We start from the raw sequence: 13856 nt of genomic DNA on the forward strand, positions 1-13856 counted from the left end.
TCAAATTGAATTTTTTAGTCTCTCAGATAGATTACGTTAGTTTTGTGTCGTTTGAATGTCATTTTTATGTCAGTTAATTTAAATCTAAATTTAGTTAGAACTAGTATTAAAAACAGAGTATTTACCATGTATATTACAGTGTGGAAAGATATGTCGGGCCCTGGAGGGAAACTACCTTAAATCCTTAAGTTGGCTCATTTTACTCCTTTATTTTCTACAAGAAACAAAACTGCATTCAAAGATTTTTTAAATTCGCTTGTCTCGACCGGGAATCGAACCGAGTTTTTACTCGGTAAAAATAGCGAGTGTTTATTTTTTAGAAGTTTTCTTCTAAAAAATAAACACTCGCTATTTTTTTCTACTAGTCGATACAGTTCATGTTAATGATAACATTTCTCCAAGAAACATATTATTAGATCTTACACTCGTCTGTCGTACAAAATATCTATAAAATCGAATATTTAGTACTCAAGAATATTTTTAGACATGCAAAATTGAAGAAAAAAGAAAAATCTTTGAATGCAGTTTTATTTCTTTTTAAAAATAAAGGAATGTCTCCTTTAAGTAAAATGAGCCAACTTAAGGATTTAAGGTAGTTTCCCTCCAGGGCCCGACTTATTTTTCCACCCTGTATATGTTTTGGTTACCTCTCAATAGATATTTCGGCAAAGTTAGGTACTTATGTCAATGCCATGTTTTCGGATTACCTACTCACTTTTGTAGGCTTAAGCGGTCACGCACGCTCCAACAAACATTATGCCTACACATACACACAAACAAATTTATCGGTCCGACATATGTATAATAAATAGATCTAGAGAGACTGCGAAACAAATGTCTGTGATGAACACATTAAATAAATGCCCTTACCAGGATTTGAACCCGGGACCTCCTGCTTCGTAGGCAGGGTCACTAGCGACTAGGCTAGGAAGCCGTGTCTTAACACATTCATTGCCACAAAGTGCTACGGGTTACGCTCGTAGCGCGTAGTCACGTCTTTGCCGTATGTAGCGCGTAGCCGCTACGAACACTGTACCCGACAGTCGGGTTCTTGGCCCTGAATGTGTTAAATCTTATAGAAAAGACTCGAATCTACCAACACGAATAATATAATTGCTGACGGTACCACTTGACTTGGGAAAGCGAAGCAAGGAAAGCGGAGCGAAGTTTTAAATGCCCATTATTGGCTGACGATCAAATACAGATTCTAGTTCTGACACAGAATAAATAATAGTTCTAGGTACAGAAGACTCACTCTCTAACAAAACGCGTCTGTTACGATCAGGACAGGCCGGCAGACAGGATGGCCGCTAGGTGGCGACAGCGCCACGCGCGGCCTATGGCTAGCCACCAAAATTGGTGTGGAACGGATGTACTTTTAGCTACCTGTAGCAAAGCGACGAAATCGCGGAGTGAGCCACGCCTGGTTCTGATATGTATTTACTGTAACTACCCAAAAGTTATGTAACAAATATCCATAGTTTTGGTAGGGTATGGATTGATCGATTACTGTTGGGTATTTCTTCATAACATAAAGATATGTAGGTACAAAACTTTTTATTTTGTGACTGATCTACTAACTTGGTAACAACCGAGATTTTATTTAAGCAATAGAAAATAGTGATCAATTTATTGTTTTGAATACTAATTGACATTAATTTGGTTATTCATTTTGACATCGTTTCAAATAATTCGACGAAAAATATATTTGTTGGGAGTAGATAATACGAGTATAATACATATAAATTAGTGACCAATCTAAATAATGGCGACAGAAAATATAGTTGCGATTTTGGTACAGCCTAATGGGAGTAATAGGTCATAGGCGATATTGTAAGTATCACGTCTCTGAAACGGTCAACGAATTTAATTTCAGTACCGTAAAACGGGGTGAGTAGGTTTCGCGGGGAGAGGTGGGTTATGAATGGGGAGAGAAGGTTTGAGAGGGGGTGAGAAGGGATTTTAAGGCTACTGCCACAAAAATAAAAAAAAATACGCATAATAAAAAAAAATCGATTCAACAATCTTCCAAAATCACCTTTGTATGAAAACCCCTCTCACCCCAAATACGAGGCACTACGGGGTGAGGTGGGTTTCCTCTTTATCGTCAAAGTTATGAAATGGAACTACCCAAAATAAAATAAAAACTAAAATATACAAACGTCCGGAACATTTATTATATACACCATTCAGTTTTCATATATAAAAAAATAAAATGTTATCGAGGTTTGAATTTCAGTTTTGACCCTACTCACCCCATTTTACGGTACCATTTCGTACCTTGTCACAGTGACAGTAGTATGAAGTCCGTCGCGACTTTCATATTGATGTCACTGTGACAAAGGTACGGAACGGTACTGAAATTAAATTCTATGACTACTATTGTTTTTTCAATAAATGCTGATACCACGTGTAACGAACCGGTGGAATAAAACCGGTCAGTTACAAACGTCCACGAGAATGCTGACGGTATTGTTTTGTGGCCGTCTGTAACAGGGATGTTGCGAATATCCGCATCCGCATCCGCAACCACGGAACATCCGCATTATTTTCAAAATCCGCATCCGCACAACATCGATGCGGAGCTTAATGCGGATGCGGATGTCGAACAAGTCAGTACAGGAACGTCTTAGCGGCCGCGTAAGTGCTAGCTAATTTCGTCATTACCTATAACGAAATTGTTTAGATCCAGAAAAGTCAGCCAAGTTACTGTTTATTACATACAACGCATCTATATTCTTGCTCAAATACTATACGTATCGTTTTTTTAAATAAAAATTACTACTAATGTAATATTCGACGTTTTTAAGTACGTAATCTTGACATCCGCATCCCCATCTGGGGATGTGAGCCTTTAAATATCCGCATCCGCATCCGCGGATGTCAAAAAATCTGCATCCGCAACATCTCTGGTCTGTAACAGCTACAGATAGGTAGCTGCCGACCGTACCACGTGTACAGCCTTAGAGGATATAACCAACGGAGACGCCATGTCTAAAATTTTTGGTACAAAATAGTCTGCCGTTTTTTGCGGGGGAGGGGCACATCAAATGTATAGGTACGTCATGTCAGATAAACGTCAGTCCATACATATGGTTGACCATTGACCGCCTATTTCCGACAGAGGGGAACGCCTGTTAATGGCGGCTCCATTGTTAATTACTCCGAGTGTACAGCGGGTGCAAGCGGTAAATGAAAAGCGGGAAAATTACAAATGTCAATATTGGTAATGTCGGAGAGCTGTCTGTGGCAGACACATGTAGTTGCTGACGGTACCAGGGTAATTAGTTGGTGCAAGCAACGAATAAAAAGCGGGTAAATTACAATAATCACGATAAGTATTTCGTGGGTTAGGCTATGGATGTGCAAGTTGCGGAAAGTTTTAAAGAAGTTGGGAAACTAATCAGAAATATCACGAAAACTTCATAGGAAATTACAGAAACTTTCATTTTGGAAACGGAAAATGTTCGATAACTATCCAACAGTTAAAATTTTTGTGGAAATTTCGTAATTTAAAAGACTTTCTGACGGCACATTATTAGTTAATTTAAAAAAAATAACCATTACTTTCTTTTAAATGAGAAATAATATTCACCATTGGACCCTTGTCCATTACTGATGGTAACTGGAGCCGTCAACTTAGATTAATCGTTACGGATTTCGAACACCAACTTGCCACACATTTAAAAGACAATTCATTAACCTAATTGTAAAGACCTAAAAGCGAGCCCTCAAAAAGCCGCTCCCATACAATCAAAAAGTTACGCTGTCATTCGTTGGTGCAGAGTTAACTTAGACGGACTCTACACGGAGGCCAAAACATAAGTGCATTCCCGTTGCCAGGGAGGTTTTGGGATTATACTGAGCAACTTTTGCTATGGCACCAAACCCGAAAGCGCGAAGAAAAATTTGACTGTTCCATACATTTTGGCTGGTCCATTATCTATGGAAGGGTAATTTTTTTTTCCCGGTTTTGGGATTGGTGCCATAGTAAAAGTAGCTCAGAATAATCTCAAAACCTCACTGGCAACGGGAATGCACTTATTTTTTGGCCACCCTGTAAGGAGATTCTCTTGTAACTTGAGGCACCCCTCAATTCAGGCGACCACAGACATGACAACAGCTCCGCGTAATTCAATTGTGAATTTATATAAATTAATATAACGGAGTCAGACAGAGCGAGATAAAATATCTCGTAGATTCGCTTAGATATTCTAGCCAAAAACGTTGAAATACCGTTATTTGCGGCCCGTTTTAAGATGATTTCAGCAGTTTTGATGGTGGTTTCAGGAATGGTGAGATTTTTTTATATCATTAACATCATTATCCTTCTAACGTTATCGCGGCATTATGCCACCTCACTTGGAGAGTCTGAAGCCCGCTCGGCAACCACAATATTTATATATTTATTTAAAGGTATATATTTGCTGGTTTCCAAGTGATATTTACCATTAGCCTGATCATAGAGAAAAAATACATAGCGTGCTGACTCCATACATCAGTTTTAGTACCAAAAAGACTATTATTTTCGTAGTCGATCTAAATAGCAACGTGTAGCGGAATTATCAGTTCTGCTACTTGACAATAGATGTTGCAACGACCAAAAAGTCTAATGCTCAACAATTTTCAGCTAATATTATAACCGGATTAACCGGAACTCTATTTTCAAGTCCCTCTGCTTTTAAAATCAGTTGTATATTGTTGTTCAATACAATTTTTGTGAGTCGCGACACTAGAGAATTCTAGTATCAAGTGGCGGTACTGATAATTCCGCCACTCGATGCTAGATGTCGACTGAGAAAATAATAGTCCTTTTAGTACCAAACTGATGTATGGAGTGAGCACTCAATTCTTACTATATTTCTCTATGGCCTGATTCAGGCATGTTTAATAAGTAATGGCTGCTATTTAACTGATCACCAGATTTAGTAAAATTTAATACCAAAAAAATCTATTTTACCACCCTAAAATCATGAATGATCACCAAAATTATAACACCATTTTAATGTGAAATGATTACCAATTTTATTACATTTTACTATCCTTTTAAAGGAAATGACACCAAAATAATCATTATTAACCCAAAAATAGTCAATGATTACCAAATTTCAATCCCCATTTTAATGTGAAATGATAACCAAATTTTTACATCTTGCTATCCTATTAAAGAAAATGACACCAAAATAATCATTGTAAACCCAAAAATAGTAAATGACCACCAAAATTAGAACTCCATTTTAATGTAAAATGATAACCAAATTTTTAAATCTTGATATCCTATTAAAGCAAATGGCTCCAAAATAATCATTGTAAACGCAAAAATAGTAAATGATCACAAAATTACAACCACATTTTAATTAAAAATGTGCAATCATTTAATATATCGTTATCCTATTAAATTAATTAATCCACTTCGTCACCTTTTTCTAGTAGCATTTTATTTCTGTAACAGTCGCAGTTCTAACCTAACCTAACCCACTTTTCTAGTAGCATTTTGTTTCTGTAAGGGTCGCAGTTCAAACCTAACCTAACCCACTTGTCTAGTAGCAATTCTTTTCTGCAAGGGTCGCAGTTCAAACCTAACCTAACCCACTTTTCTAGTAGCATTTCGTTTCTGTATGGGTCGCAGTTCAAACCTAACCTAACCCACTTTTCTAGTAGCATTTCTTTTCTGTAAGGGTCGCAGTTCAAACCTAACCTAACCCACTTAACTGATAGCAGTTTAACTTACTTTTCTAGTAGCATAACGAAATGCTACTAGAAAAGTAGATTAGGTTAGGTAGGTATGCGGTGCGGGCTACGGGGGGTTGAGCGGGAGGGGCTAGTAATTTTGGCATCAGTTTACTTTATTTGGTAATATGTATAAATTTTTTGGTAATCATAGTGGTTTATTTAGGTGAAAATATCGCATTAATTTGGTCTTCAAGATTTGGTGATCATTAATGATTTTTGGTGATCATTCAATATATTTGGTATTTGAATACAATTTGAAGTGCAGTCGTAATTAAAGTGGTGGTACTTTTGTATTTTTAGGCCTTATTTTTTTGGTGTTCAGTATTTTTTTTTGTAAGCATGATTTTTTTATTTAGGGTACCAAAGTATTTTTTGGTGGTCATTATATTTGTAGCCATAAGTAATTGTACAGTCAGCAGCAGAAGTTGCTAGGCGGGCGAGGTGTTCAAAATTACCTAAACACGCTCTTTTTCTCTTAACAATAAAGTCGCGTCAAGATCATTTTGAACACCTGGCCCGCTTAGCAACTTCTGCTGCTGGCTGTATGTAGCTGCGCCACGTGGCGGCGATGGTCCCGCCCCGCTCGAACACTTTGCTAAATTACACCTAATTTATTTCGCTACTTTCTGAAGCGCTGGTGGCCTAGCGGAAAGAGCGTGCGACTTGCAATCTGGAGGTCGCGGGTTCAAACCCCGGCTCGCACTAATGAGTTTTTCGGAACTTATGTATGTAGAGGCGGACACAGCTCTTCGCACGATCTCCCGTCATCTCTCCCTGTTGGCAGACTGCCTGGCACAGTCAGATATGCGGTGACTAGGCCCCTATACTCTGTATCTTTAGGTATGAAATAAAAGTAAACAAAATCTACTGCCTTATGGAGCCAGTAGATTTTGAGGGTAGATGAAAACATTACATGATCAAATAGTGTCAAAGTCAGGTCGTTCAGTGACAGACCCAGGAGGTTTTGTATAAATTTGGTTGATTAACCAATAAATGTTATAACTACCCGAAAATTTAAAAATTGTTTACTTTTATTTAAATACCTAAAGATACAAACTTATAGTTATTTCAATTACTGTTACGGCTGTTATGATTGGTGGGATGGTATTAATTGTTCACGACAAGAAATATTAATTTGACTCGAAAGCCTGAAAATTATATTGATATCATACCTACGCCATAAAATATATAAGCGACCTCGACGATCATCAACGTCTTTAAGGGGTTTTAGCGTTCAAAGGGTTAATTAATTAAAATTTGTTGAGTGATATCATCATTTGTCGTCAAGCTCGCATAGAGATTAATATCTGGGAGACCGAGCTTTCCTCGGAAAACATTTAAAAACTCAAAAATGCGCGTTTTCCCATAGATAAGACCTAGCTAGATCGATTTTTCGACCCCGAAAACACCTATAAATTTCATCGAAATCGTTAGAGCCGTTTCCGAGATCCCCGATATATATAAATATGTACAACAAACATAGATTAAAACCAAAATATTACTTTGCTAATCCGCGAAAAGATAACGTGCTAGTCAATCAGTGCTAACCCGTTATACTTACTTGCGTATTTTTTACATTGCTCGAATTGAAAGAATCGAAAGAATTGCTCGTTTAAAGGTATTAGATTAGAAGTGTGCTTATTACCGAGTGCATGCAAACTCAGAAATACGGATTTGGAATGAAACCTATTTATTGTACTTAGGGGTATTTGACGACGATATACCGGCAAAGTATAGGTACGAGTATAGGGTATAATAATCGATTGAATGTCGTTATCTAATGTCGACTTAACTATCGAGTAATATGTATATAAATATATAGAGGTTAATATTAATGAACGGTGCTCAATTATTGGTAATATAATTATAACCAATTATAACGCACACATCAAATACAAATAGGTAAATTATTTCACTCATTCGACTTATGTATATTCAGCAGCTTTGGTAAATAGAGGTGTAGCCATCTACACCTCTATATACCTATGTATATAATATACTTATACACTATACAGCCTGAGAAATAAACGAGAGTAATTGTTTTATATATTCGTGCTAAATAAATTTATATTTTTAATGGAAATAAACTTTAGGTCTAAATTGTCATGGCTCATGGCCTACTTAGATACGAACCAAACCTAACAACCGAATTTACCGTTTCAATTAGGTTTCTAGGTATACCTAAACAATCTTACGAATCATTCGTCTCTAGCATTCATTTCAAAATTTTAAGATTAATTTTCCTACCATCATGAATAAATACTTAATTCTTTTTTTATATATTTCATACTAAATCCGACTACTACTAGCCGGATTTTACGAGTCCCATAGATAATTACGCCCTATAACCGCTATAATGATTTACGTGAATAAATGCCTTATAATACAACATTGCCAAACAACAAAAATCTAGTCTAAGTACTATAAACCTAGACTAACATATAGACGAACCTTAAGTATACGGCCTACAGTCGCCGTCTGGCCGTTTCAACGATACCCATCGCTTGAAATGCAATTTAAAAAAAACAAATTCAAAATTTAAATTTCGAACTGTATACCGGTCACTGCACTATTATAAAAAAAGTTTATCACATGTGTAAAGTGAAGGAGGTCGGATAGTAGCGCGGTCGGCGGAGGTTGTTTAGCGACTAGTCGGGACGTCGGTCGGGCCTCGGGCGCACTCGGACCCAGTCGGGTGTCTCCGGGGCTCTAGCCCTTTCTGACTAGGACGGGGAGTCCATCAGTGTGAGTAATGGTTTTTTAGTCAATTCTGATGCTCAATTTAGTGATCTGATAAAAATGCATTAATGTTGCGTTCGCGAGATGGGATTAGGAGTTAGGTTGTCGCTCCGTTTAAACGCTTTCCTTGTAAAAGTGGCTTTTAGCGTCGGGAAAATAAGCGCTCGTTTTTCTCGGGATTTAACGATTAACGACAGGTCGATTCAGAGGAATTCGTATGAATGGATGGGATGAATGAATCATTATGTTACGCAACAATACTTACAATAGAACGATTAGGATGGCAGCAAATGGAAGATGTCATTTGTTCAATTAATTTTCATCCGTGTCAGTTTTCTTCAGTAGACTTGTAGGTACATAGTATGCTTTATTTGTAAAGTAAAATATGTAGGTATTTAGGTTGATAAATTAGATTAATTGCTGTCTGTATTTGCTCTTGCTGTTGCAATTATAATCTTATTTATTGGTTTTTACATAGCCACTTAATATTAAGAAGTATATTATACTTCTTCCGTTTTTCTTTTGTATACGAGGGGTGCATTAAATTTGTTATAATTACTTTTCATATATTATAGTTTGATATATCGTTATTTTGAATAACGTAATAAATGGCATACTACCGTAATACCTAATTAACGGTATACGTATTGATATTATTGGTATAATGGTCATAAGGTATATTTACACTTCGTCTAATATACATTGCCATAATTATTACATACTCTAAAGCATATTATTTGTTATAACAAGTGACATCATATAATTATTTATGTAGCATAATAGTTGCATGACATAAATGGGTTAGGTTAGAACTGCGACTCCGCACAAACGAATAACTACCTAACAAAAGGAGGGTTAGGTTAGGTTAGAACTTTGACCCTCCGTAGAATAACATATTCTATCAAAAAAGTGGTTTAGGTTAGGTTTGAACTGTGGCCCCCGCAGAATGAAAACCGTGAAAAAATAGGTTAGGTTAGGTTAGAACTGCGACCTCCCTAGAATAAAATAGCTAGCAAAAGCAGTAGGCCTGCGTACTAGTTATAAAAAGTATGTAAAACTTTACGTTATCAGTAAATGAAATATGACGAAAAATGTTATACCATAATATGTATTTATACTTGATAAAATTGTATGAAGTATTACATTATACAAAAATATAATATAACAAATGTCATTATAAAACATGGCTATATACTATTTGAAAATTATATTACATTAGGCATTATATCAATGACAGTTTAGTTGAAATCACTATATAATAAAGGAAACGTATAATAAAAATTACATTATAACATACAATAATATATCAAATGGCGTTATAACAAATGTATGATAGTTTTTTTATAATTATATTAAACATTACACACCCGTATACGAGTTACGTTTACGTTTTATACCTACTAGAGATGGGCCGAATATTCGGTAATTATTCTGTATTCGGCATATTTTTCAATGTTCGTATTCAGCCGAATAGTTCGGTTCGAACTGCCGAATATTTACCGAATAATCAAATTCTCTTTTAGGGCGTCTGCTAGCTGGCGCGGGTCACGCGGGTGCAGTTCACGGTCCAGGCATGAGACGGTCCGTTTCTTATCATAAATACATACTAGCTGTGCCCGCGGCTCCGCCCGCGTGTAATTCGGTCTGTGTCAGTAAGCGGCTAATTTCTAATCCTAATTTCTCTCCCTCTCCCCTGGAGGCGGAACTTGAAGTAAAGTTGACATATGGATATGCTTATGATATGGATATGGACATATTTTACAATTAGGTACCACTAAATAAAACTACACTCCAAAATCAAGAGTTTTATTCGCCCTTATTCAAATTTTACACGTGATTTAAACTTAGAGAATATAACCAAACGGAGTGGTCATTAACAGGCGTTCCCCTCTGTCGAAAATAGGCGGCCAATGGTCAACCGACGTTTATCTGACATGGTTATGTTTACGTTACGTAGGTACACATTTGATTTGCCCCTCCCCCGCAAAAAACGCCAGACTATTTTGTACCGAAAATTATAGACATGGCGTCTCCGTTGGTTATATTCTCTAAGGATTTAAACGACAGAGTAGTAGGTGTATATCGGACGATACAGTAAGGTATACGCGCGCGAGCGAAAGCGAAGCGGCCTGCCTGGCTAGAGCGCCACTTACCGTGGTCTTCTTCAGACTCCTGAGGAAGACCACGTGCCCCTTGTAACCTCAATGCGTTGCGAAACTTTCGCGAATGATTTGATTTTTTTCGGGAAGGCATGGTAAATGCGTATAAAATGCGAGTCCCAAATCGTTTGACTCCGCAAGCGACCAGTGCCGGATTAAGATAATAATATTTTGATGCCCTAAGTATTTCTAGACCATGGGTTCCCTAGGGTCATCAAGATTACATTGAATTTTTTTGGTAAATTGAGTGACGTTCATTGCTGCATTTCAGCTGAGAATGGAAATCAGTCACATCATTTTATCACGGAAATTGACAGTGCCGCAGCAGTAACGTTGCAACAGAGTACCTAATGCTGGTGCAGTCGCCACCCGAATATCACCTTTATCATAAACATCTTAGAATGTTATTGAAAACGCGAGCGAAACGAGCGCGAAAATTTTTCGATATAAAAAAACGCAATTTGATAGACAGTTGTACATTTTTACTTTTAGTACGGAAATCAGTCGCATCATTTTATCACCAAAATTGACAGTGCCGCAGCAGTAACGTTGCAACAAAGTACCTAATGCTGCTGCAGTCGCCACCCGAATGTCACCTTTATCATAAACATCTTAGAATGTTATTGAAAACGCGAGCGAAGCGAGCGCGAAAATTTTTCGATATAAAAAAACGCAATTTGATAGACAGTTGTACATTTTTACTTTTAGTACGGAAATCAGTCACATAATTTTATCACGAAAATTGACAGTGCCGCAGCAGTAACGTTGCAACAGAGTACCTAATGCTGCTGCAGTCGCCACCCGAATGTCACCTTTGTCATAAACATTTTAGAATGTTATTGAAAACGCGAGCGAAGCGAGCTCGAAAATTTTTCGATATAAAAAAACGCAATTTGATAGACAGTTGTACATTTTTACTTTTAGTATGGAAATCAGTCACATCATTTTATTACGAAAATTGACAGTGCTGCAGCAGTAACGTTACAACAGAGTAATGCTGCCGCAGTCCCCACCCGAATGTCACCTTTATCATATCTTAGAAAGTTATTGAAAACGCGAGCGAAGCGAGCTCGAAAAATTTTCGATATAAAAAAACGCAATTTGATAGACAGTTGTACATTTTTACTTTTAGTATGGAAATCAGTCACATCATTATATAAAGAAATTTTAATTTAATTTAATTTATTTTACCACTACGTAACTATGTAAACCCATTTTTAGTTTTCTTGTTTACTTAATGTTTACTCAGCTAGCCCAAAAGATGGCACTGTGCAATGACGGGCAATTAATTTACTGTCGTTTAATTTTGTTGTATTATTAAATCAACACAATTATTCAATTAAATTTGTTGATATCCGTACGATTGATTGAAATTTTAGAAGAGGGGTCTTCTAAACTTAGAGTTAATTTGACAAAATCCTTCCTCGGTGGCTTATTTATGTCACATCGTATTAAATTCAGCGCCATCTGTTAGTTTACCAGGGTACTCTATAGTGTTAGCACATATTTGAAAAAAGTTTGCCCCTCCTTCCTAAGTAGCGCCATACGATTCAGGGGCAAACTTAAGTCAATCGATTATTGTGGCTACCCCCCCTTTTAGGGGTTGAATTTTTGTAGCCTATAACCTGGCCGGGGATTTTCTCGACACATTAGTAGAGTTTTCATCAAAATCCGTTCAGCCGTTTTCACGTGATGCGCGTTCAAATAAACAGACAAACAGATAAACAGACAAACAGACAAAAATTCTAAAAACTGTTGGAACGTGTTCTGTTATCAATTCTAAGTATCCCCAGCCAACTTTTTTTCAAATATCTTCCATGTACAGACTTTCGGCCCTCTTCAGCTTTATTATATGTATATATAGATTCCCGGCCGGTCCAAAGGGGAAGGTTAAAAAACACGTGCGGAGTGCAGATCGCGGACCTGTATGAACTTATTTTAGGCAGTTTTAGACCATCCGAATATTCGTATTCGGCAAAGTCCATATTCGGCCCACCTCTATTTGATACCGAGTTTAATCCACAACAGTCTAACCGATTGATTATGACACAATCATTGCCAGCGACCCGTTAGGCGGGTTCTCTGTATGTAGGTGCTTTTCGCTGAATACAGTTTTTCCCGTGTTATCGGCTACACTCGTAGCGTAGCGGGTAGCCCGCGCTGGCACTGTGAACGCGTTAAAAATTGAAATCCCCTCATGGACCCATTTCACTGACGGCTACATGCGCTACGCCGTCGCTCGTAGCAGTATTGTACAAAAGTATATTTAGCAAACTTCTCTACATTTAAGAGGGAGCAAAGCCAGGAAATTAGAAGAAATTATGGCGCGCCGCACAAAACTTGCAACGGAAGATATTATGGCCGTCTAGCGGGTTTTTACCTTATACCACATTTACTCTGAAGATATACTTCTGATTAAAATGTTGGTCGTCTTCTCCCTCGACTGTATCACTAGCTATTTTATACCAATATTATACTGCTACGAAAATAAATGAAAATTAGATATATTTTCGTGATTTATGTATGTATGTAGACACTTTATTGTACATAAGACAGGTTAAATTACAATGAAACAAAATATATATAATGTACAAAGGCGAACTTATCCCTATATACTTTAACCTTTTAACACATTCAGGGCCAAGAACCCGACTGTCGGGTATACTGTTCGTAGCGACTACGCGCTCCATACGGCGAAACCTTGGCTACGCGCTACGAGCGTAACCCGTAGCACTAAGACAATCTGCCCGATTCGAACTTTAAGATACGTCAATTAATAGATCTAGAAACGATATGGATTAGATGTGTCAGTGTCAAAACTGGCGTTTTTGTTTGAAGAAACGTCACATTTGACACTGACACATCTAATCCATAATATATCGTATCTTGTCGTAATATTTGACGTATCTTAAAGTTAGAATCGGGCCGAATGACTGCCGTATTCGAACTTCAAGACATTTACAAGAGACGACACGTACTAGATCCAGTCTAGGTAAGTTATTAGTATAGATATCAACTAGTTCTCTTTTGCAGCGCAATTCGGGCAACCAATGTCACTTTTACGTTAGATAGAGTAAGATATCTATTAGATGTGAATTGGATCTCTAAGATATCGGTGGAAATCGTTCAAGAGTATCTCCAGAATCGTGCAAATGTCAAATTTGACAGGTTAGATCTTAAACATATCGTTATCGTATCTTGGTGATATCTAATATATGTCTATTT

At 37.2% G+C, this 13856-nt stretch overlaps 1 protein-coding gene and 1 long non-coding RNA gene across 2 annotated transcripts in view; both read right to left on the reverse strand.

Annotated features, from left to right (window-relative positions):
• LOC134799158 (uncharacterized) overlaps positions 1 to 8588 on the reverse strand; it is a 143938-nt gene extending 135350 nt beyond the window's left edge. The window contains exon 1 of the mRNA XM_063771566.1: positions 8185 to 8588. The gene's annotated coding sequence lies outside the window, so the exon portion shown is untranslated. The remainder of the gene's footprint in view (positions 1 to 8184) is intronic.
• The window catches only part of LOC134799162 (uncharacterized), a 409935-nt gene that overhangs the window by 328671 nt on the left and 67408 nt on the right, over positions 1 to 13856 (reverse strand). The gene's annotated exons all lie outside the window — the stretch shown is intronic.

The sequence above is a fragment of the Cydia splendana genome, chromosome 18 (genome assembly GCF_910591565.1).
Source record: "Cydia splendana chromosome 18, ilCydSple1.2, whole genome shotgun sequence".
Classification (NCBI taxonomy): Eukaryota; Metazoa; Arthropoda; class Insecta; order Lepidoptera; family Tortricidae; genus Cydia; species Cydia splendana.